This window comes from Giraffa tippelskirchi, chromosome 8 (genome assembly GCF_054371585.1).
Source record: "Giraffa tippelskirchi isolate mGirTip1 chromosome 8, T2T-mGirTip1v1.2.pri, whole genome shotgun sequence".
Taxonomy (NCBI): Eukaryota; Metazoa; Chordata; class Mammalia; order Artiodactyla; family Giraffidae; genus Giraffa; species Giraffa tippelskirchi.
In genome coordinates, this window is record NC_137282.1 from 48298929 (window position 1) to 48322789 (window position 23861).

General features: G+C 40.4%; 1 protein-coding gene across 9 annotated transcripts in view; it reads right to left on the reverse strand.

Annotated features, from left to right (window-relative positions):
- BASP1 (brain abundant membrane attached signal protein 1) overlaps positions 1 to 23861 on the reverse strand; it is a 92231-nt gene that overhangs the window by 28050 nt on the left and 40320 nt on the right. The window contains exon 1 of one of the 9 annotated variants that reach the window (XM_081517498.1): positions 23267 to 23288. The exons of the other annotated variants lie outside the window; for them this stretch is intronic. The gene's annotated coding sequence lies outside the window, so the exon portion shown is untranslated. Of the gene's footprint in view, positions 1 to 23266; positions 23289 to 23861 lie in introns of those variants that run through there. 9 annotated transcript variants of the gene reach the window in all.

The following is a 23861-nucleotide window of genomic DNA, read 5'->3' on the forward strand; positions in this document are numbered from 1 at the left end:
CCACGGACAGAGGAGCCTGGCAGGCTACAGACCATGGGGTTGAAAAAAGAGTCGGACCCGACTGAGTGATTATTATTATTATTAATAATTAATATTAATAGGGTTGTCTTCTGGTTCCTGTGATCTAGGCTCTCTCCCTTCCAAAGGTCTTTATGGGGAGTCTTTTGTTCTTGTCAACACAGTCGAGACTGTCCTCTGAAGGGGCTAATAAGTCTATCCTCAAAGCAGGGACAAATCTTGTTGAGAAAGCCTCCTTCAAATACCTTTGGGGGGACTTCGCTGATGGTTCAGAGTAAGACTCCACGCTTCCATTGTGGAGGACAGGGGTTGGATCCCTCATCCAGGAACCAGGATTCCACACGTCGTGCAAAAACAAACGAAGGAACAAAAAACACACAAAACCTTTGAGTATGATGGGGCTCTACTATGAAGCCTTTCCCAGTAATTCTAGAAAATTCTAGGGAAAAAATTCTAGAAAAAGCTATTCCCTTTCCTTTTTGAGAGTGCTCTTCACATGTTGGTCACTATCCGTACATTGACTGATATCATTCAACACATCAGTGCCTCGCTCCTGCACCCTAGATCTGTTCTGACTCCAGGAGAACCAGCACAATTTCAAGCATTGCACACACAGTTCTGAATCCTGGTACTTCGGAGTTATTCTGAGCAGTGTGTTTATTCACTCTGATCTCAGTTTCCTCTCCTCTCTCTCCTTTCCTTGTCTTCCCTCCCTTGTTCTTTTCTCTATTTTTACCTTTTCCCTCCCAGCAAGTTTTCTCTCTTTTTTTTTTTTTCCAAATGAGACAAACAGTAAAGACCAAGGAGATTCTCTTTCTAGAGGGAAAAATTGTAACTTTCTATGTGCAGGTGTGCATGCTCAGTTGTGTCCAACTCTTTGCAACCCCATGGACTTTAACTCACTAGGCTCCTCTGTCCATGGGATTCTCCAGGCAAGAATACTGGAGTGGGTCACCATTTCCTATTCCAGGGGGTCTTCCCTACCCAGGGACTGAACCCATGTCTCCTGCATTGGCAGGTGGATTCTTTTACCATTGAGCCACCTGGGGAAGCCCCAACTTTCTATGTAGAATCTAGTAATTTCTACAGGCCTATAAAATTATAAGTTTATCCTTAATCTCAGGTTCTCATCTATTAAATTGCTGAGGTGAAAGTATTTATAAAAGAAATAAAATAAGGGAGGCAAGGTGGCATTTATAGATTTGTCTTAGTTTATATACAAATATTATGTAGTTGGCATTTATATTTAGCATTTATAAATTGTCTGTTAACCATTAGAAGAGTGAAACCAATCAGTGTTAATCAAATAGCTCTACAGACAAAACAGCATAAGGCTAAAATGAACTCCATCTTCAAAATCAGTTAAAAATTAATTTTTAAAACCTTAATTTAAAAATAATTTTAATGTTAAAATAATAAAATTTAAAATAACTTACATATAATGTATTTGACATCCACTAAAAGGAAAAAAAAGTCTCAACTACCTTTTCAAAAATTGTAATGACAGTATTTTGCACATAAATGTAAATACATATTCAATGCCTAAACACCTATCAAGCCCCCTACACATTAAAACATAACTTTAGGATCTGACAGTATATATAACAGCAGTGAGCTTGTGGGTAAGTCATAGGCCCTTTGGTTATCAGTTCCCTCACCCCTAAAAGGAGAACTGAAAGACATGGCTTCCAGGATTCAGTGTCAGATCTCAACTCAGCAGAAGTTACTGGCTAGAATGTAGGTCCCCAGATATCCAGACACCATACTCCTAAGTCATTCTGTGTTTCCTGATACTGGACAGCACTTTAATGTTTGATTCATGTTTGTGCCTTGATAATTTTTACCTGTCCTCACAAAACAAATCAAAGAAAGCTGACATTATACAAAATTTGGTCTGAAGTTAAAGCAGGGTCACTCAGAAGTATAATCTAATTATACTGGCATGAGTTAAATTACTAGTTTGGAAGGAAAAAAAAGCATAACATTGGACCAGCTTTTCACCTAGTTATTCTGTCCTCCAGACCTTGCGATGTATAATACCTATTGATACATTCTTACCAAAAGGGCATATATTGAAATATTTAACATAGAGATTCTCACTGAATAAAAAGCTATCATCCAATATTTGAGAGCCTGAACTATCAGAGAAACCTTCAACTCTGTTACAATTTACAGTGTAAGGATATATTTGCAAGGAAATAATGTTACCTGATTTTACATAATATGCAGCATGTATGGCACTGGAGAAACTGTGTCTGATAAACACTTTGGAAAGAGCTCCAGTGCTTGGTTTTCTGCTGGCAGGGGATAATTATGCATTGAGGACATGTAAGGGGCACAGTGCTGGAGACAGACCTGGGCTGGTAGCAGAGAGCTTACATTACTGCCTAGTAAGGAGATAGATAGCGTCATACACATACAAGACAAGACCATCAACGATAAGATCGTATGATAGGATATAGTCCACAAATACGTGTTATAACAGAGATCTGTATTAGAGCCAGGAGGGGAATAACAGTAACTATCACTCCTTCTTAAGGGACTACTTCAGGGCAGACAAATCATTATAGCAACACGAGGTAGATACAGTTCAAGTCAAATTAGCCACAAAGTAACTGAAGTTAAAAGGGATGGAGGAACTGATCCAAGTCAATGTAGATATAAATAAGGCAATGTAAATAAATAAGGCAAAGATTTATGCCCAGGTGGGTCTATCACGACTCCCTGTTACCATCTATTGCAGGACCCTGGTGGAGACAGTAGGGTACAGGTGTTCCCAGAATGTTCTTTTTCCCTTCACGTACAAGATCCAGTCTTATATTTTAAGGAAAAGGGCAAACTTCTGGGGATGGAAGGGCTTATGAACACATCATTTCATTGTACTGGCCCAAAAGTTCATTCAGGTTTCCCCATATGACATTGCTGCAAAATCTGAACAAAGTCTCTAGCCAACCCAATATTAGCACCTCTGGTGGTTCAGATGGTAAAGAATCTGCCTGCAATGTGGGAGACCCGAGGTTGATCCCTGGGTCGAGAAAATCTCCTGGAGAAGGAAATGGCAACCTACTCCAGTATTCTTGCCTGGAGAATCCCATGAACAGAGGAGCCTGGTGGGCTACAGTCCATGGGGTCTCAAAGAGTCAGACATAATTGAGCGCACACACACACACCAACTACAAATTCAGTGTGGTAGTGGTTTAGTCACTCAATCCAACTCTTTGCAACCCCATGGACTGTAGCCCTCCAGGCTCCTCCATCCCTGGGATTCTCCAGGCAAGAACATTGGAGTGGGTTGCCATTTCCTTCTCCAACAAAATCAGTGTAAGTGATAGTAATTGCCAAAACATCAAGAATCTTTCCACTCCAGGAGCAGTCTGAGAAGCCAGCGCCTTACTGTGGTTTCACTCCTCTCTCTGCCACTGAAGGAACCACACAGAATGTGAGGGAATGGTGTATGATCTTGGAGATAACCACCTTCCCTTAAAATACAGCACACCTCATATTCTGTAGGGAGACCACAGTATGGTTCAATATCTCAGTTAAGAGTCCTCTGATTAAATTCTTTAAGCTTAAATTTGAGTCTCAGGAATTTCAAAGTTTGCACGCTGAATCAGTGGATTAGTTTTGCATCCTGGTGCCCGAGTCCCCATCACTTGGTCGCCAGGGGGTCTGGGGTCTTGGTTTTCTTTTGGTAAATTGACCCACAGGATCAATTCCCACTCACTGCAGCCAAAGGGGCTGGAGGAGAGGCAATGAGACACTGGGGGCCCTCAGTCTCACAGGCAGACACAGGGACCTCTGTGCACACTGGCTCCACTCCAGCCCCCGAACAGACACAGCTTCCGACTCCTGTTCTATTTCCAATACAGCTAATGCATGGCACTTACTTAAAGAGGTCAAGAGAAGTGACCCAAATTGGAAGCAACAAATTGAGTTTTTCCATTGACTGCAATGCTTCTGGCAAGTGAAGAGCATGGATTGTGGCCCAGAAAGGGCTGGTCTCACAGGCTGTGTGAGCTGGGATTTACTGCTCTATGCATCAGTCTTCTCATCTGCACAATGGGATGGTAACAGCACGTCCTCCCCTCAGGGTGCTGTATCCTAAAACGTTGGCATCTGTGAAGCTTGCGGCACTGCCTGCTTGATCCCTGCTAAGCTTGTGTTCAGCACACTAAAAGGCTTTATTTTACAATAACATAATTTTAAAAGATTATAAAATGCTGTGAAATGCCATTTGAAAACCATATCTGTGTATGGTTTTACCTTCCTTGTAATGATGATTTCATGTTATCAACTTAGAATCAAAACCATAACATTCTAGGCCTTTTATTTAGAAGAACCTTTGACACTGCATCTCTATTAACAGTGTTGAATACAGGCCTACAGGTTGAAAGACTGAAAGAAAATGCAAACACCACCACACTGCCGAGTGGCTTTCCTGAAGACTCCACTCTGCAGTGGTTACCAATCAAGAGGATTTCACACACGGGGGTGGAAGGGGAGGGGAAATCCAAACTGGAGCAGTGTTGCTTCCCTAAGGGAAGCTTCTGTTTTCAACCATTAAAGGCCATTAGCAGACGAATATATGCCAGACACATCTCAGTTCCTAATTGGGTCCAAACTGGGATCAGCCTTCCATTGCAAAGATCCTGGAAGAAAGGTAACCGAAGCTGTAATTAAGATGATGGCCCTGCCTATCTCAACACATCCTTCAGGACTCTGAGACCTAGGTTCCAGCTGAGTGTGAGGCCAACGGTTATCACCAAATACACGTCCCTCTGTGCATGGACTAACGTTGACCTTCTTATCTGGACCTGGGGTCTGGCAACTTAAAAAATGGTTGACCTGAAAATCACCTGAACTTCAACTAAAAAAAAAAAAAAGGAAAGAAAAAAAAAATTGACTGAGAAGACGTTTCATCTATGCTACACTTTCTTCCAGAAGGAGCTAGAATACTGCATAATACTTGGTCAAAGTGAAAGGGAAAGCCACTCAGTCGTGTCCAGCTCTTTGCAACCCCATGGATTGTAGCCCACCAGGCTCCTCTGTCCATGGAATTCTCCAGGGATTGAACCCGGGTCTCCTGCACTACAGGCAGATTCTTTACAATCTGACCCATCAGGGAAGCCCAATATTCAGTCAAGTGCTGACCAATTAATCAGGTAAGAGTAAAGGACTCATGTGGCTTTACTGTCACTACTGTACACATTCCTTTGGCTCAAAACAGCTAAACTGGCTTATCATCGGACTGAAATGAGCAAGCACTAGACCAGTCGTCCTTTTCTAGCCATTCACTAGAGAGCTGTATAGTCTTCACCTGAGAAGTTGGGTCCTTAAAACATACTGAAGATAACCAAAGTTGGATAGAAAGTAGATGATTAACAGTTTATACTCAAAAAGAAGTTTCCACATATTCTTTGGGAAATCTTTGTGATATCAACATTTAAATACGATTCACAATGAATCATGTTTCAAGAGTCATATCCTTTACGCCACACTTCAGATATTTATGAGAAATCAGGAGCAAACATGGTGCTGGAAAACGGGATGGCAAACGAGATGGCGTGAGGCACAAGACGAAAAGGAGACGAAGTTAAGGTGGGACAAGCTCAGATGGGAAACGGCTGGGGCTACACATCAGTACATTTGGTTGAGGTTATCAGGCAACCAGGCAAGCGTTTTTACTCCAAGCTTTCATGGATTCCACAGAAACTCATGATCAGAGAGTATCAAATGCTCAACAAAAAATATTAAAGGTTTCTGCACACTGTTCTGAAGCTTGATATTAGTCTCTATTAACACTTGACTACATGTTTCATCAAATAAACCTCAAATTACTCCCAAGATAAACACTGGTAGGTGTTAGTTGAAAGGGAGAGAAGGGATGCTCAAGCTTCTTCGGTGTCTTTGAAGTTTTATTTTGCCTTCAATAAAAACTCAGATAGGCAGCTTCGTGAAGTGAGGTGGCTGAAAATGGTGACCACTTTTCCTGGATGAAACTAGGATGCTGAGAACTAAAGAAATCTGGAATGAGTTTAAGGAGAAGTGCAGTGCTGCTCTGAAAAGAGAAAGCGACTGAAACAGAGGGAAAAAAAAGAAAGGCATCTAGGCAATAGAATAAGTATAATTCACAAACATATTCCAAGTCATACACCAAATAAAGTGTTAGGGGAAGTGTCTCCTCAGAGCCATCCAAGAGAATGTGACTGAGAACTAAGACAAGACTCCAAATAAGCATTTATAACATGACACAGCCTCTTCACACACGTTTGTACTGGCTTGGTGACACCGGTTACTGTCATTGTTCAGTCGTTCAGTCGTGTCCGACTCTTTGCAACCCCATGGACGGCAGCACATCAGGCTTCCCTGTCCTTCACCATCTCCCAGAGTTTGCTCAGATTCATGTCCACTGAGCTGGTGAGGCTATCTAACCATCTCATCCTCTGCCACCCTCTTCTCCTTCTGCCCTAGCCAGGTTACAGAAGCCTCATTTAAACACCTGTCTCTAGAGGTCTACATGGTAATGCCTTCAACCCCAACTCCAGATTTAGGCAGTTTTCCTTCTTCAAAATGAAAAGCATCCAAGTCAGTAACATTAAAAACAGATCTTTAATCTGTGCTTTAATTCAGAAACGCATTCCAGATGAGCTCAAGGAGGGTTCTTTGCTTTTCTATCAGAAAGCCTTATCAGTCTTGCTTATAACACCTCCAGCAAGAATTCGAGGTTGTTTACTGCAAGGCGGGCTGGAACATTCCATTAACAAACTTTAAAAGGTATACAGAAAAATTCTAGCTCTTGAAAATTTCAGGACTTACACAGTGGCTTGTTTGATATGAAGACCTGATATATTTACATCAATACTTTCTGTTAAGAATTTTTTCTTAAGGTGGATCTAATGAGAAGTATGCTTTACCCAGTACATTTGACTTACTCAACTTCTAGATATTAGAGTGTACAAAGATGAGATAAGTAACAATGACATGAAAACTAAACTCTTAGGACATGGTCTCAGGATATATTCAGTAGCCATTTAACTACTTAAGAGAATATCAACAGAGCACGAATACTGTAATTCCCATCTATCAGCCAGGAAATTAGTTCTCTGAATGACTTGCCCAAGGGACTCACAAATGTATCACTGGTTTAAATTCATGTAATAACAAATTTTTAAAATGTAAAAAATAATCATTCTTGTGTTTCTCCCTCAAGGTAGATAGTCTCTAAGACTAATATACTGATTTATGTTGAACAATATTTCTGAGACAACTATTGCCTAAGTTGTAGAAGAACAGCAGTCAAGTGGACAGGGTTTCCATGGTCCAACGAGCTTCCCTGTGGGGTTGAAAAATAATCATTTGTCAGTCAGCTGGTACAGATGATGGGTAGTACAAATCAAACTAGAAGGTGAAGGTTAGAGGAACAATATGAGATTGGTTGCCAAACTTGCCATGAGGTCATTGAGATTTCTTTTTAAAGTCATGTTCACGTGTCTCTGTAAGCTATTTGCAATACAGGAGTCGAGAGAAACCAGCACTTTAGAGAAAAAAGGATTAGACACATAAGGAAATATAATTCCTATGACAAAACATGGAATATTAATGGAAAAATGATGTTATTAACTTTAGCACTGCAAACTTACCCAATCCAAGAAACTCTAGAATTAAGATTTTCCAAAGTACCTTTTATCAAAATGAATTTTGTACAGATACTCCTTAGTCCCAGGTCAGAGTTATTTCCACAGCCCTCCCATTGTGTTCCTAGAGATTCCAACTCTCCTTAGAACAAAGGACAAGCATCATTCATTCCTGGATTCAGGGAGCAACTTCCCGAGAATCAAGATTTGAAGAATTGTACAAACCATGAAGTGCTTTTCTGAGACTTTCGAAGAAAGAACAAGAGAAATTCTTCCCTCTGATTTCTCAGGCTGAGCAGCCTGTCTTAAAGTGGTCAGGGAGCACTAGCTGGGACCCTTTCCCTGACAGGTCCTTCGGGCACTGAAGAGGGTGCTCTGCTTAGACCTAAAGCATATCCGTATGTGTTCTGAGAACTAACTAGACTTGAAGGCTTTTCCTTCAGTTTATAATCCCAAAGTACTATGTTCTTGATGAAAATGCAAGATAATGTAAATGACTTCTCTACCGAGTGATTAAGACCTTTGAATTAAACGAAACCAACTTGGATTCTATATTCTCAAAAGTGATAGTTACATAAAACTCTTTAAATAATAGCCTACTGAACTCAGAATATCCCACATGGATGGCTTAGTCAAGTGGAAGAGATGGATCTACCAACAGCAGAACAGAGAGAGGACAGAGGTAATGATTGATCCATGCTGCTAATTCAATAATTATCTAATATTTCTATGTGGATACAGACCAACGCTTTTGTCTCACTGTAATTACTGGTGTACCTGTTTGCCTTCACCAACTGTAAACTCCTTAAAAACAAGGTTAACAGGTCTTTGTGTCTCTCAGCTCACTCAGTAAACAAACATTAACTCTACAAGATTTTAATGTGGTTTGTATTTTCCTACACTGCATTTAACAGAGCAGCAAACTCCCACGTCAGCTGCTCATTTGAACTGCTTTTAAAAAGCTTAGTCTTAAAAATATGCTTACCAAAACCACTGCCTTTTTTATCTTGTTTTTTAGAAAACCATTGATATTAAAATAAAGACTGAATTCATCACCAAGTAATACCTGTACCTTTTAACTATATAAAATATAGTTTTAAGCTTACGTCTTCAAATGTGTGAATGTACGTCATGTACATCCAACCCGATAATACATTTATAGAACAGAAATAGAATCATCTTCACAAAAAACTGAAGGGGAATGACGTAAGTATCCACAACAGCAGAAGATGGAGGTCCACACAGAATGCTTCCTGGAGCTGGGGGATGGTGGGACCTGAATATGTAAGCCAACCAGGCCTTGGGCTTCCTTACTGCAGCCACAGCAGCTTTTCTGTTTATATTCCTCATTTTCAAAACCAAAATGACATCTTTACCCTAGCAAGCCACATTAAGATGATTTTTTTAAAAAAAAATAAAGCAAGGAAAATATTGCTTAGTAAATTGCTTGGAAATACACATCCAAAGGTCTATCAGTCATCCAGTTACTCATTTGTGTCATAAACCGCTGCTCAACCATCAATACCATGTCATTCCAGCTAATTACATATTCCAAGTACATAATCTACAACCTCAAGGCTTCAAAACAAGAAGTTTGGTATGTGAGAAGCCAGCTGTCAGTATGGTGAGGTAGGGATACTCGACAGCACGTAAGACCAAAAATAAACTGCAGAGCCATCACTGCCCTTTTCATTCTACTACTCAATTTAAATCCAACTCACGTGACCCTACAGAGTTGATGATCCCAGGCTGAGCTCTCCCTTCTGGCTCCCTTCTGACGGCCAGTTCCCTTCCATCCGTACGGATGTGCCATCCTATGTGTTAGTAGGAAGGGCCACCAGAAAGGAAGGGGGAGATAAAGGAGCCACAGCTGCAGAGAATGCCATTGGCTAATTCACAAACTGAACTCACTGAAAATGAGACCATGCAAGTCTACAGCCATCTTGTAGAACGTGCCCCATTTCATCTAAAATGAGACCATTTTAAGACAAAGTATTGATTTACTAGTCAAAGTAGCCCGTGTTTATGGTATTAATCATGTAGATGGTATGAGATGCCCGATAGCTAGGCCAACACAGCTCAAAGCTAAAGACAATCAAGACCCAGATATCACTATATTCAACTATAACTGCACATTGAATATGTTAAAAAGTAGACAATTAAAATAAAAATGTTGTGAATAAAATATCAATATCTAGAAATGTTTTGGAATAAGTTGTATTGCCAGATTAGACTTGTTTTTAACTGGAAACTTGCATTATTATTTCTTAACCACACGCTATTTTAGAAATCAATTTCCTATGATTATCAAAAACTACAAACTTTTTTTATTTAATAAGAATTCTATCATTAAGAATCAGGTTTAGAGCACTAGACACTGTCCTGTGAGAGATCTCAGGGCTGAGAAGAAAATACTTACCTCTAAGAATCTCAGTTCACACTGAAGCTAAAGACACTCAAGGATGAGACAATGAAAGTTGAATACTGACCATCAAAGAGTATGGGTAAACGGCAGGGGTGGGGTGAGCGGTAAATCACAAATGTCTAAATTGTGTTCACCTCAACCAACCCAAAGGAAACACTGATATTTTGCTGAAAGTTTGTTACAAGCTGGTTCCTGTATGTGAAAGTACAGCAAAGGTCAATGCTTTGAAATATGCCTTCATCTGCACAGCATGATGTCACATGGCCATAAAACACGACCTTTTGTGCCTTCAGTCCTTACTGGACCATAGATTTTGTGCTAGAAACTGACATTCAAAGATGAACGAAACAAAGCCTTGATCTGGAGAAACTCACCATTCAGAGTAAGTGGTCACAGCATAAAACCAGGGCTGTGTGCTTAGTTGCATCTGATTCTTTGCGACCCCATGGACTGCCCATTAAATTCATATTTACTTCATTAGGTTTATAACCTACTAGTGTTAAAATCATTATGCTCATCTGGAGGCCTAATACTCCTGACTTCACAAAGACTGTCATAAAAATTCAATGGTCAAGATGCTCAATATGACCGATTCACGGCAGACCCGTGACATTCAGTCATTTGAAAGAATTCATGAGAAGTACAGCTACAATCTGCCCCAATGTCCATTTGCTGTGGTTTCTGTCTGAAAAGACCTCACAGGGCAATACTGCTTGTTTCCCAAATAACAACACAATTTCATTCTTTGACACCCTACCTTAGGAGGAAGCCTGGATGCAAGAGCCATTAGTACTAATTATTCCATAATGTCACAGGCCTGCAGAACAATTACCACTAAGGTTAGTGCTTGGAAACAGAATAATTACAGTAATTGGAGTGCATCAGGTTTTCATCTTCACAGTAAGCACAACTGATGAAGTGAGACTGCATGTCCATACATGGAGGTTATCTCAGCCGCCAAAGGTGACTTTCAGAGGATGTGTGCCCTCCATGAAATCTATGGTCCTGTGGTCAACCTTGACACTGAGCAAATATGAAGCGCTACGGAAGCCCCAGAACTGCTGGATAGCTCTGTTGCAGATCAACAAAACTGACGCATCCCTGCCTCCTGGGTCTTTCCATCCAGAGGAATGGAGACATTAAATAATCACATCATGTTTTGATCAATTAAGAGCCAAAAATGCCAAGTGCTCTGAGAGGGATGGGGACAGTCAGGAAAGGAACATCTGAGAAAGTGGCATCTTTAGGTTGAGGAGTACTTGGACAATGGAAAAAAGAATATCCCAGGCAGAAGAACAATGGGAAAGAGCTTGGAACATTTGGAAGAACTGAAAGGCGGGCCGCATGGGTGAGAGTGAGGATGAGAGGAGGCTGAAGAGGAAAACAGCAGGTGAACACGAGGGAACTTACAGATGAGCAAAGGATTTTGATAATTTTGTTCTACGTTAACAAAAAGTCACGATAGAGCGTTTAGCACAGGAATGCCATGCTTGCATTTAGCAGAGTATGACCACAGTGATCAAGGAGAGGGGTAAAAACTTCAACTAGGTTCACGACTTAGTGTAGAGAGGAATGGACGGATATGAGGGGCAATGACCAGGGAGATGCCATAGACCTTTGTTTGCAGGAAGATCCCTGCTTTCTGCAATGAATGGAAGAAGGTGCTACTGACCAGAAGCTGAGCACGGAAAGAAGACTCCAGACACTGGCTCCAAAACAGATATTGCATAAAGAGTTAAAAAAATTCTACAGTAACACTGCAGGTTTTACGAAGAAAATTATTCCTATAAGAGATATTAAACAGTACCAACTTTCAATTAGTTTAGGGCCAGTGGTTCATCTAGTTTCGTCCAATTGAATTACTATATTCAATTAGACTGTGGCTTAGTGAGGTAATATTTTTATTGCTATAGTTAAATACAACATGACGTGACCTGCAGCTCGAAACAGAAAGGCAATGACGGAACCACTCGAGAGGGTACTTTCAAACATCATAAAGTGCTTTTTGGAAAAGAGCTGCCAAAGTGTTACGTGAAGACATAGTCACATCCACACTTGTTGAGAATGCCCCTCAAAGAGTCCCCTCAGTATCACTACTTGTTTTACTTCTTGGAAAGGCCCCAGAATTCATAAGCCTTGATTTTTTTCGTTATCAAAAACTTCATATGACTCCTGACACTAACTTCCCTACCCCTACTGTCCCACTGTGTAGAAACCTATCAAAATTCCAACCATTCTTTCCACATTTGCTTTCTGCTAAAACCTGTATCTTCTAATGTCTTCAAGCTTCCATCCAAAAAAACTTGCCCACAGTAAGATTTTTCTGTACACTGAATCCCTACCAACAAGCATGGATGCTGGTATAGGATTCTAAACTGGCTTACACATCTGGGCAACCCTTCCATCTACATTAAGGAGGGCTCTTGATCAATGCCACTACTGTAGGAGTTGTCTTTTTTTCTTTTTATCCCCCCAGAATACCTCTATTTTAATTTACCCAAGAATAGGTGTCCTTTACATGACCTGGACTATGTAAATCCTTCTCTCTTCCTTTATTCCCTTGCTGTATTTAGAAATATGGATAACCAATGGAAAAGGCTTCATGCAGAGGAAAAGCATGATCACATAGTGCTGGAATGAAAACAGGCTTCACCACATATTAATGCCCATTGATTAGTGGCAACTGCCTAGAGCACTGTGTCGAGGAGGATTCTGAGGCCTCATGCCACGTCTACAACAGAGAGAATAGTACCTGCATACACCCTTTGCCATCCCCAGCCCAAGAGAGCCATAGAAACAGGCTTTGAATTCCACATAGGTTCTACCTTTCCTAGTGATGTGAATCTCAGGGAGATTAACTTCTCTGCATCTCATGTTGTCAAAAGAGAACACTACTCGGGCTTGCCTCACATGGATTTGCAAAGATTAAACCACAGGCATTGGAAGGACTGATGCTGAAGCTCCAAAACTTTGGCAGCCTAATGCGAAGAGCTGACTCTCTGGAAAAGATTGATGCTGGGAAAGACTGAGGGCAGGAAGAGAAGGGGGTGACAGAGGATGAGATGGTTGGATGGCATCACCGACTCAATGGACACGAGTTTGAGCAAACCCCGGGAGATGGTGAAGCACAGGGAAGCCTGGCGTACTTCAGTCCATGAGGTCACAAAGAGTCGGACTTAGTGACTGGACAGCAACAAAACCAGAGGCTCCAGGGTAGCTGATTCTCCCCACCTCCTTCGTCCTGAGGGCAGGGACGGGGCACTTTGCACAGGGGCTTTGACTATTCCTCACTCTAAACCACCTTTCCTAATATGAAATGTTATGAGCTGTGCCCTGCTCTCATTCATATGCTGAAGTTCTAACTTCCTGTACCTCAAAACTTAAGAGGTAAACTAGGTGAAAATGAGGCCACAGAGGTGGGCCTAAATCCACTAGAACTGGTGTGTCCTTATACAAAGAGATTGGGACATAGAGAGAGACACCAGCGGTGCACGCACAGATGGAAGACCCTACGAGGACACAGCAAGAAGACAGCCATCTGTAAGACAGGGAGAGACATCTCAAGAGCAAACTGAACTTGTCAACACCTTGACTTTGGCATGGTAGCCTCCAGTCCGGGGTATTCTGTTATGGCAGCCCTAGCAGAGGAACCCAGGAACAGAGTGTCCTGCCTCTGCAATTCCTATTACACAGGAGTATCTCCAGCTCTCCTCTCCTGCCCCTCCCCTGCCTCCTCTCACTCTCCAGTCTCCTTTTCTCCCCTGAAAACACCAGAAAGAGGGGGTTGGGGCTTAGAAACGAGGTCACTGACTGCTGATCTAGAACAATGCAGTTTTGCTTCCTGTATTGTACTTACCAGAAATCCTGCCCACGCAAGGGGAATCTAGACTCTCAGGAACAGAAAGGAATGGTGTTCCCCTCTCTCCATCCAGAAACACAGCTGCAGAAATACCCTCTGGAAACTTCTCTCAAGCATAGCCATTTGCTTCTTTTCAGAAGGATTTTCACAAACCTCAGTATTTAGTAAGAAATGCTACTTCTCCCAAAGGCCTCTCCCTCTCTCATGATGAGATGGTTTAGTTAGGGTGGTAGTTAAATGTGTTATCAACATCAGAATTCAATGGAAATTCTTCTGCAGCCAACTTACACCTCACACTAACCACGGGGCATGTTAGTGATCTAAAACATTTGTTCTAGCAGTTAGATCTTTTCTCTGCCAGGTAAACTAGGCAAACAATTGCTAACATGTCAGGGCTCGCTGGTTCGCCATGCTGTGTGCTGCTAACAGTAATTTTATTATATCACGCTATCTAAATATCCTAAGGGTTTAGGAAATTGAGGGGGTTGGTTTTTAGATATTATCTGCCCCAATGACAGATCTGCCTCTTCCAACAGAAATCATGCTCAACTCTATTGGGTTGAGCTTTCCTTCATTCCACTTATAACAGCAGTAACATTTTTTGCAGTATTACATCATTCTGGACTTCTTTACCCTTTACCTAGGATGCTTGGCTATCTCACTACAGATACAACAAAGAATACTCGTTAAGCAGTATGCCTAGCAAAGAGGATCACTAACAGGAAAGACATGCAAGCGGTCACTCTTGGTCATAAAGAAGGCAAGTTAAAGGTGGCAGCGTGGGGACAAATCCTAATTTAACTGGGGAGAAACTCTAATTTGCCAACTGATTCCTCTAACCACGTCTCCCCTTAACATGGTAATATTTGTTGCTGGAAATAAGGATACAGTCATAGAATGTATTACTACTGACAACGTTAAAGTTTAAAGTACAACCATGTGATATTTTTCAGGCAGGAAAGGACCAATTAACATGGTTGGGTGAGGCAGGAACATGAGAAGCTTGGTGACCTTCAGACTCAGTTTTTTAAAAATTCTTTTTTTTTTTTTGTTATACTCTCAGCACTCAGAGTTAGTAAATTAAACATCATAGCTTAGCAACATTACAAAACTCCTTTCCCATTTAGAACTACAACTCTTACCTTAGTGAAAGTATGTGTCATAATCCCATCATGTAGTTGTTTCTCTCTGCATTGTAGCCAGTTGAGTTCTCCTAGGAGGACCTCGTACCCACCCACCCAGGAGACTTTAGTATAAATGAAATGAAAGCTAAGCTCTCTGGAAGGCAGAAGCGAAGCCAGTTAGAACAGAAAGGGTGGAGGTTAAGTGGAGTGAGCTATTGGTTCTGTCTCTCATACCAGTGAAACTTTCAATGAGATTTTTCCTTAGTCAACCACTGGATTAGGTAATGGAGAAGAGTAATACTCAGATGTGAATCACAAGAAGAAACACATACCTGGGAAACCATCAACCTTGTGTTAACAACCTGTGGGAGACCATTGCTACAAACACTTGTTACTATTTGTCTGAAAACCACATAGTAGAAGTTCTGGAACCAGGTTTCTGAAGTCCAGCTGGGTGAGCCCTGGGAATTCAAAGCTTGAAGTCTCAACAAAAGTTGACCAGGGCTACTGAGAAACTCTAGTGCCGAAATAACCTCTGGTCAATTGTATTCACTGAGGCTGGGCGATCACAAGACTCGGTAAGAGCTATTGTCACCGTTAATTGTTAATTGAAAATCTTTTTTGCTTCCTTAGGAAAATAAGGCATGCAAATTACATTCCAGAACACCTCATTTTATCAATCAAGTCTTGAGTGAATACCCAAGTGGTCATATAATCTCACCCTACCTTCTAGGTGGAATACAGGATAAAGGAGGAAAGTCATCTCAAATTTCTCCATCTGTGAGTCACTGATTTCTCTAGATTTTCCTTTCCCAGTCGTCTTAAACGCACCTAAAGCAAACTCCGATGCTCTTATCCCATGCTGAAACAGCTGAGAATATTCACAAAGGTCCGAGTCAGCAAATATTCCACAGCCCCTACGGTTTCCAAGACAAGCTCAGAGAGGCTTAAAACAGGACTGTGGGGAGATCCAGTGATTCCAAGGAAATCTGGATGTCCTCACAGGCAATGGCATCCCACTCCAGTACTCTTGCCTGGAAAATCCCATGGATGGAGGAGCCTGGTAGGCTGCAGTCCATGAGGTTGCGAAGAGTCGGACACGACTGAGCGACTTCACTTTCACTTTTCATTTTCATGCATTGGAGAAGGAAATGGCAACCCACTCCAGTGTTCTTGCCTGGAGAATCCCAGGGACAGCGGAGCCTGGTGGGCTGCCATCTATGGGGTCGCACAGAGTCGGATACGACTGAGGTGACTTAGCAGTAGCAGTCAAGGCACTAGATGGTTGTTATTGCTTTCTCTTTTGATATACTATTTCCCCAAGTAGATCCTGTTACTGTTTAACTTGGCTATTGTAGTAGTCTATTGGCAATGGTGCTTTGAATGGCCACCATCAGGTAAATGATGTGGGTCTTTTCAAAATTAGTTGGCCAAGCAATCTAGGATATTCGTAATTTAGAAAGCTTAACCGGGAGAAGCTGTTCTCTGATATCCTTTGCTTCATAAACTAAAGAAAAAAAAAGGTTTTAACTTGGCTCTACTTAAGAAATATGTCCATTTCTGAACTTGCAAAACTATAATAATTTAAAAGCATTACAGAAATTGCAAAGTCACTTGTTTACTGCAGGGTTCCCTGGGAAAAAATATAAATTTATCTAAGACTTATTCTCTGTCTAAATAGATTGTTTTAAATATGAATTAGAACTCTTATCTAAAAATAAACTTATCACAGTTTCTCCAAATACAAATGCACACAGTTTACATTGCTAAAATTCATTTCAAACATCTGAATATTAAGCTTTACCAAGTGTTTTAACAACTTAAGTATTCAGTTCCATATTTTAATAACTACTTCAGAAACTCACGGCCCTTTTAAATCCTCTAAATAGTCCCAAATAGCATAAATGATCATTCTGATCATTCTAAAGAAAAAAGGTCAAACCTCATGTTTCATGCAGCTCTCGAGCCAGTAAACCAGACTGTGTCTGTGTGTGCTAAGTCGCTTCGTCTGACTCTTTGCAACCCTATGGACTGTAGCCTACCAGGCTCCTCTGTCCATGGGATTCTCCAAGTAAGAATACTGAGCTGGGTTGTCATGCCCTCCTCCAGGGGATCTTACTGATCCAGGGATCAAACCCACTGTCTTCTATGTATCTTGCATTGGCAGGCAGGTTCTTTACCACTAGTGCACCTGGGAAGCCTAGATAACCCTAGGAATGGACAGAAAAACTCATGTCCATCTCTACAGCCCTGTGCACACTGGATCTTCCAAGAGATTCTGGAGCATTTCTAGCTCACAATGCTTCACTGCTCTGCTCACTCCACAGCCCCCAAATTAGTCTAAAACCAACTGGCTTTCTTTTCAAACTCCTACCCTCCATCTGCAGGCTCCAAACCCTGCAACATTTGTTTATTTTAGGAGAGAAACAAAGATACGACACAAAAATTTAGTCTTCTGGGCGAAATTATTTTAACGCATGCCATAAATTCTTTAGCATCTGAAGGAAACCACACGCCTATAATAAGAAGAAAGCGGAGAAGATGGCATGTAGAAAAAGCAGCAGCAGGCAGTAAGCACAAGTGGTGTTATCGAGAAGGCGGAACTGGTTCTCTGCGGGAGAGAACACAGGATCAGGACTGGATTTTCAAAAACCGGTATCAGGGACTTCCCTGGTGGTCCAGTGGTTAAGACTCCCCCTTCCAATGCACGGGGTTCCATCCCTGGTTGGGGAACTAAGATCCCACATGCCTCGAGGGTCAAAAAACCAAAACATAAAAAACAGAATTTTGTTAACAAATTCAATAAAGACAAAAAAAAAAACCCAAAAACTGGAATCAGAGTCAAAGAAAGGAAGGAATTTTTTTTTTTAATTTGAAGACAGTAAGAGTTTGAGTCAATTAGACAGAAAGAAGGGCTGGCTGGTAGCAGTGGAACTTTAGTGGGAAATAACCTGGGTTTCCACTTGGCCACTAACCAGCTCATGGGACCTTGACTAAGCCATTAACATTTCTAAGGTCCTCTGAGTTCCAAAAGACGTGTTTTAGTGATGAGCTTACAATCCTTCTGTTAGGATGATGCAAGAATTTACAGAAGACTGAAGTTGTATTAATAATTAGGAGAGTATTCAAACGCAGCCACTGACTTTGTGTAAATGAATCCTGCATGGAGGTAGAGTGAAAATGGGGTCACGAATTTAGGACTTGGTTCATTTCTAATCAGGCAACTACAGAGCTGGAAGAGGGCTGACTAGAGTCTCTGATTAGTATTTCAAAAGTAGAATTACAGATAAGGCATTTGAGTGATTATTTCCACCTGTGAAGTGCAATGAGGCCATTTCTCTATAGTCCTCAAAAGCAGACTTTATCATCGTCATCCCAGAAAAAGAGATGACTTAAAGACATCAGCCCATATTCACACAACAGGAAGCATTTATAATCTAGAGGTCACTAAATATATTTATGGATTAAATATTTATTAGACAGTGTATCTCTTCTAAGATAATTTTCAGAGAAGAACCTAGCACAACTCTAAATGAATATTGAAGAGGTTAATGTGTTACAATATATTATCCATTTTATCCCAAGTGTCCATATTACATGAGATAAAATGGCAAAGGCTTACGGGAAAAAGGAGGATTGCCCAACAGAATAGGACTATTAGACATGAATCCAAATTCTATTAATTTCTGTTAGCCCTAGGATCTTATGTACATTATTTAACCCTCTATTTTCTTTTCATTTATTCATAGGCAAAATGCCTCTTACAATTTGAGGGGATAAATTTCAATTAGAGCATAAGACACATAATAGTCAATAGATGTCCAATTTCATCCCTTAACTTCTCCAGATGTAAAAGGAAAAAAAAAAAAAAAAACTTTGATGGAGGAAATTTCTTCTATGATACACTTACCATACCCACGACTGAGCGACTGAACTGAACTGAACTGAACTACCATACCCAAAACCACTTTCCCACAGTGGATACCTGGCAGATAAATTAATTTCCCTCCTGATTCCGTAAGATTCAAAATCCTGTTTTAAGTGCCTGAAAAGTCAAAGTGATTCCAGGATGAACCATCTCAAATATCTGAAAGGCCAAAGAACTTCCTTTTTTTTTTTTGTCACAGTGACTAAGGTTGCCAGGGGGATAATTATTTCCAGAGATTTTGTCAACAGGTAACAATACCTTCACATCCCTGAATAAGACAAGCTTTGGTTTTACTCCTGGTGTGGGTGGTGGGGATGTGGAACTGTGTCCTCAGGATTTTAAATATCTAAATTAGTTTTTACCAATCTTTGTACTAATGACTAAGACACTCCTTTCAGATGCTAATGAATGCACCTTGATTCAGGACACCACAAAGCCAAGTCTTTTCAGGTTATGAATGAATTGTGTCTACACCCAAGGTCATCCAGTCGAGTCTAGATCAAAACAGAGAGCCTTTCTCTGAAGATCTCCACTGGAGTGGATTGCCATTTCCTTCTCCAGGGGATCTTCCTGACCCAGGGATCAAACCTGGGTCTTCTGCATTACAGGCAGACTCTTTACCATCTGAGTCACCAGGGGCTTTAAGTTCCAAGGACTTTCACAGTATTGTTTTTCATTGTAATACTAATCAATATGGGGGCTGGACTTCTATAAATCGAGGCACTCTGGACTTTTAAAACTAGTACAAGTGTCTTGGCAACAACTTCAAGGTATCAGAGCTGCATTTGGAGGCTTTTCTAAACCAGATTTCTATATTCTACCAACTCCTGTCCAAGGTACCCCCACCAGAGTTTCTTGCAATAATAACCTTTGAAATAAGAATATAAACAGCTATAGATACAGAGGATGAAGTAAAGAAAGCTGGTCCTCTCACCACTTTACAGTGAATGTGCATTATAAAGGCCCATAGAATGTATGAGGCATTCTCCTGTTTGATTAATCTTTACAGAAACTCTATATTGTAACCTTCATTTTACAGATGAGAATTGAAGCACAGAGAAGTTAAGCAATTCGACAAATGTCACACAGCTAGTAAATGGCTGAAACAAAATTCTTAAGTCATCCAAAATGATTAAGAAAATAAATCAATTCAAAAACAAGTTTAGAAAGTGTCCTAAGTGATAAGAAGGAAATGTGGAAATACTTGGCCTTCCCTGCTGAACACCATTTTCTTATATAATCTTGAAATGTGTCCTTATGACCTGGGTCCCTGTGGTGCTTGCAGATGGCTTCCATTTCAAAGACTCTAAAGCTTTCAGGAATTTATTCCTAGACTTCCGAGGCATGCTCAATTACAACCTCCCCTATCTGACTTCCTTGGCTAGTCAAAAAAACTCTGCTTTCCCTGTTTTTGTTCAAAAACATCTACTGCCTTTGGAAAGCCTGATTTTTAATGTTACTTAAACCCTTAGGGTGCAGAAGAAGAAAAATATACTATGAGACTCTACATCCACGTCATCCCATTTCTGAGTTCCAGAACAAAGAAGAGAATGTCGTTTAATCACTTTGCTTCCTAGGCTTGTGTCTTTTCAAAATTACAATTTAACTATCCACTGGTAAGATCTATATGATTATCATTTACTTCTGATAAGATTTACTGGACATTTTCTTCTTACATGACACTTACCTAGATGTCTGTCTTGATAGAAGGGGAGGGGATGGCATTTAACAAAAATCTTTTGGCAGTCTGGGTACTTCTGTGGTTTTAAGACCACCCCTGTATTTTCCCAAAAGAATTGAAATGCCATCTCTTGAGTTATGTAGGGAGCCGTGGGAAATTCAGTGATGGTGGCCACTCTGGCGTCATTCAGTCCACATGGGAGCAAACTCCCATACAGTGTCTCATAGAATTTCAAATATGTATTTCCATGAGGTTTGAAATATCCTATTTCTGACTGAATATACTGAAACCCTCAGGTCTTAATCAGCACGGAACAAAAAATATAGCTCAATATACAGAAATTAGTTACTGATGTCAATCACACTGATGACTGTGTTGAAAATGCAGACTGAGAGGTCGAGGGGCCCCGAAGAGCCAGCCACTGTACTTACGCCCTTTTCAGACACGTGTGATCCTTTTTATAGCCTAAAATTAGGAATTATTACTCCAGTTTTACAATTGGAATTGTAATTCAGAGCGGTTTGAAGCAATCTGATCAAAGTGGCCCAGCCAGTGCCTAGAGATTTTTCAAACTGACTCTCCTTTAGACTACACCCTAGGAAACCCCCCCATCAAGAATATTTTCTCTCTAAAAAACATTCTGGCTATTCACAGCCTGGGTTATTTCCTGATACTAATCCACCAGAATTAAGCTGCAAAGTAAAGTTCCCATTGCATTGTATTACCCAAAGTCTTAAGAGTCAGAATAAATGGAAAGGATTCAATGAGTTAAGAAAACTTGATAGAACAACAGATTCCGCTCCCATCCCCCCACCTACCTCCAGAACTTCAATTCATATACAAGCTCAGTTTTACCTCCACAGTACCTAGCTTCCAGTTTACCAACTAAAATAATCATCAAGATGTTAATCTTTTGATAGAGAATATAAAATAGGTTAAAACTACATATTAGAAATATTAAGACCTAAGCAATTAAGAACATTTCTTTCAACAGAATCAGACACCAAAGGAAATCAATTGCTTTTGATGAACAATAATGAGCAGGCCTCTTTTTAAATATTTTCGAAGCAAAATTTTACAAACAAAAACAAAAATAAGGCAGGGCAACTTTATAAATCTTTTGTTTAGTATAAGCATTTGTTTATTACAGCTTTTAAAATGCTTTCATGTGAACATGCTAATTTAAGATGCTCAATGCAACCCATTTATTTCAGGGGTACACCAGTAAAAATTGGAAATGAGCATCCTAGTAGACTAGCTAGGATCTCCCTTCTATATACATACTGAGAAAAACAGAACACTGATTAGTTTCCAAAGACCAACATGAAACACTATGAAATGATATTCTGTACCAACTATTTTGTTTCATATCAGTAATAAAATTTATTTTGCAACATGTGTATATATATATATATATATATATACACAAATTCTGTGTGTGTGTGTGTGTGTGTGTGTGTGTGTATACATATGTATATACCTGGCACCTCACTTTCCTTAAAAATGGTTTTGGATTTTGGTAATTTTTTACAAAATTACAGTGAATATTACAGACATCCATTTAACAGTGATCAAATCTCCTAAGTTTTTCATACTCCCCTTATCTTGACCATGGAATAAAAATGGTTTGAAATTGTCCTTAATACGAAAAAAATTTTAAAAGACAAAAATTAACAAGACAGAATACGTCACACCTTAGATTATAATATGGTGTGTTCTAGTAAGTCCAGGAAGACTGCAACAGATGGCTCCAAAGTAAGGAGCTAGAGCTCTGTAAGACTCTTCCATTCAAATTAGATGTTCAAATTAGGGTGGTCTGTGGGGAGAAAAGGTTCTCTTCTGTCTGCATAATGAGAGCAAGTGCACCAGTTAAGGAGAGATACGCCACTGGCGCCACTGATAATACGGTCATTGTTGGCGCATTTTGTCAAAAGGCTCAGCTCCCTTTCTCCACCTGCTAAATCTTGCCAAAAAGCTAGCCGGGTAAAAGAATAAGGTAACCGATCATTTATAATTCAATTTAAAAACTGTCTTGCTCAAAAACCTGAGACTCATCGAATTGGGGGCATATTGGTATATACTCGTTAATACATGTGATCTATCTTCCGACTCATCCGTTCCTCAAAAACATAACCTAAAGAAAAAAACCCTACCTCTAGCCCTCTAAACCCTAAAAAAATCCACCCAATACTATGGAGGACAGTGGGTAGCAAGCGGCTACCCTCCATATTAAATAAAGGTCCTGATACATTCAACTTGATCAATATCAAGTTTTATTAACAGGAACAAAAGAGATAATTTCCATTTTCCTGCCACGTGTTGTCTTACCAGGGTGTACTGAGGATACTGAAGCATAAAATTCTTTCAAGTGTAATGTACCATGGCAAAAATATAATTATTTAGCTCCTTTTTATACACAACAGTTAAGTCTCTTGTTGGTTGATAGAACAAACTGGCCCAAAAAGAGGCCACAGTCTGCATCATTGGAAAGAAAATCAGTCATCAACCATCAAATGTGTGTGTGTATCTCCATATATATATACATATATATATATGGCGACATATATCGATATATACGGAAAAGAAAAATTAAGAACCTAACAGACCATCTTCACCCCAGCAGCCCCATCTGCCTTCTTCCTCCCCTACCAGTGGGTTCCATCTCCATGGGGTTCTTCTTGGATTTTCCTAATGAAACAATGAGGTAGGAATCAAAAGAAAACAGCGTTAGGATCCTGACAAAGTAACCATTTTCTCAGCTCTGGGTTTTGTAGGCCCACTTGTTTGAATAAATGCCAGATGTCTTAATTTTTCCCTAGTAGTGACACCGGGGGCAAGACCCACCGTCATTTTTGAGACCAATGTCTCTTCATCAAATGGCCAGCAGCAAAAATCTTTCAGACAAACGGTTAACTGATGCAAATTAATAGGGCCACCATCACTGCAGTGCGATATGTTACAGGAAAAAGAACAATGAACAGCAGGAGAAAGGAAAAGAGCAGTGTTCGGTTACAAAAACATTAAACCCCACAGTTTGCCCTCAGCATCAAGGCTAATCTTATTTTTCATCAATTGAAATAGCTAAGAAGGCAAAAGATGAGATAGCCTGGGAGAAGAAATATAAGCATGGGATGGGGGTTGGGGGGACTGTCATCTGTATCCAAGGGTTTCACGCAACATTTAGGGCAAACG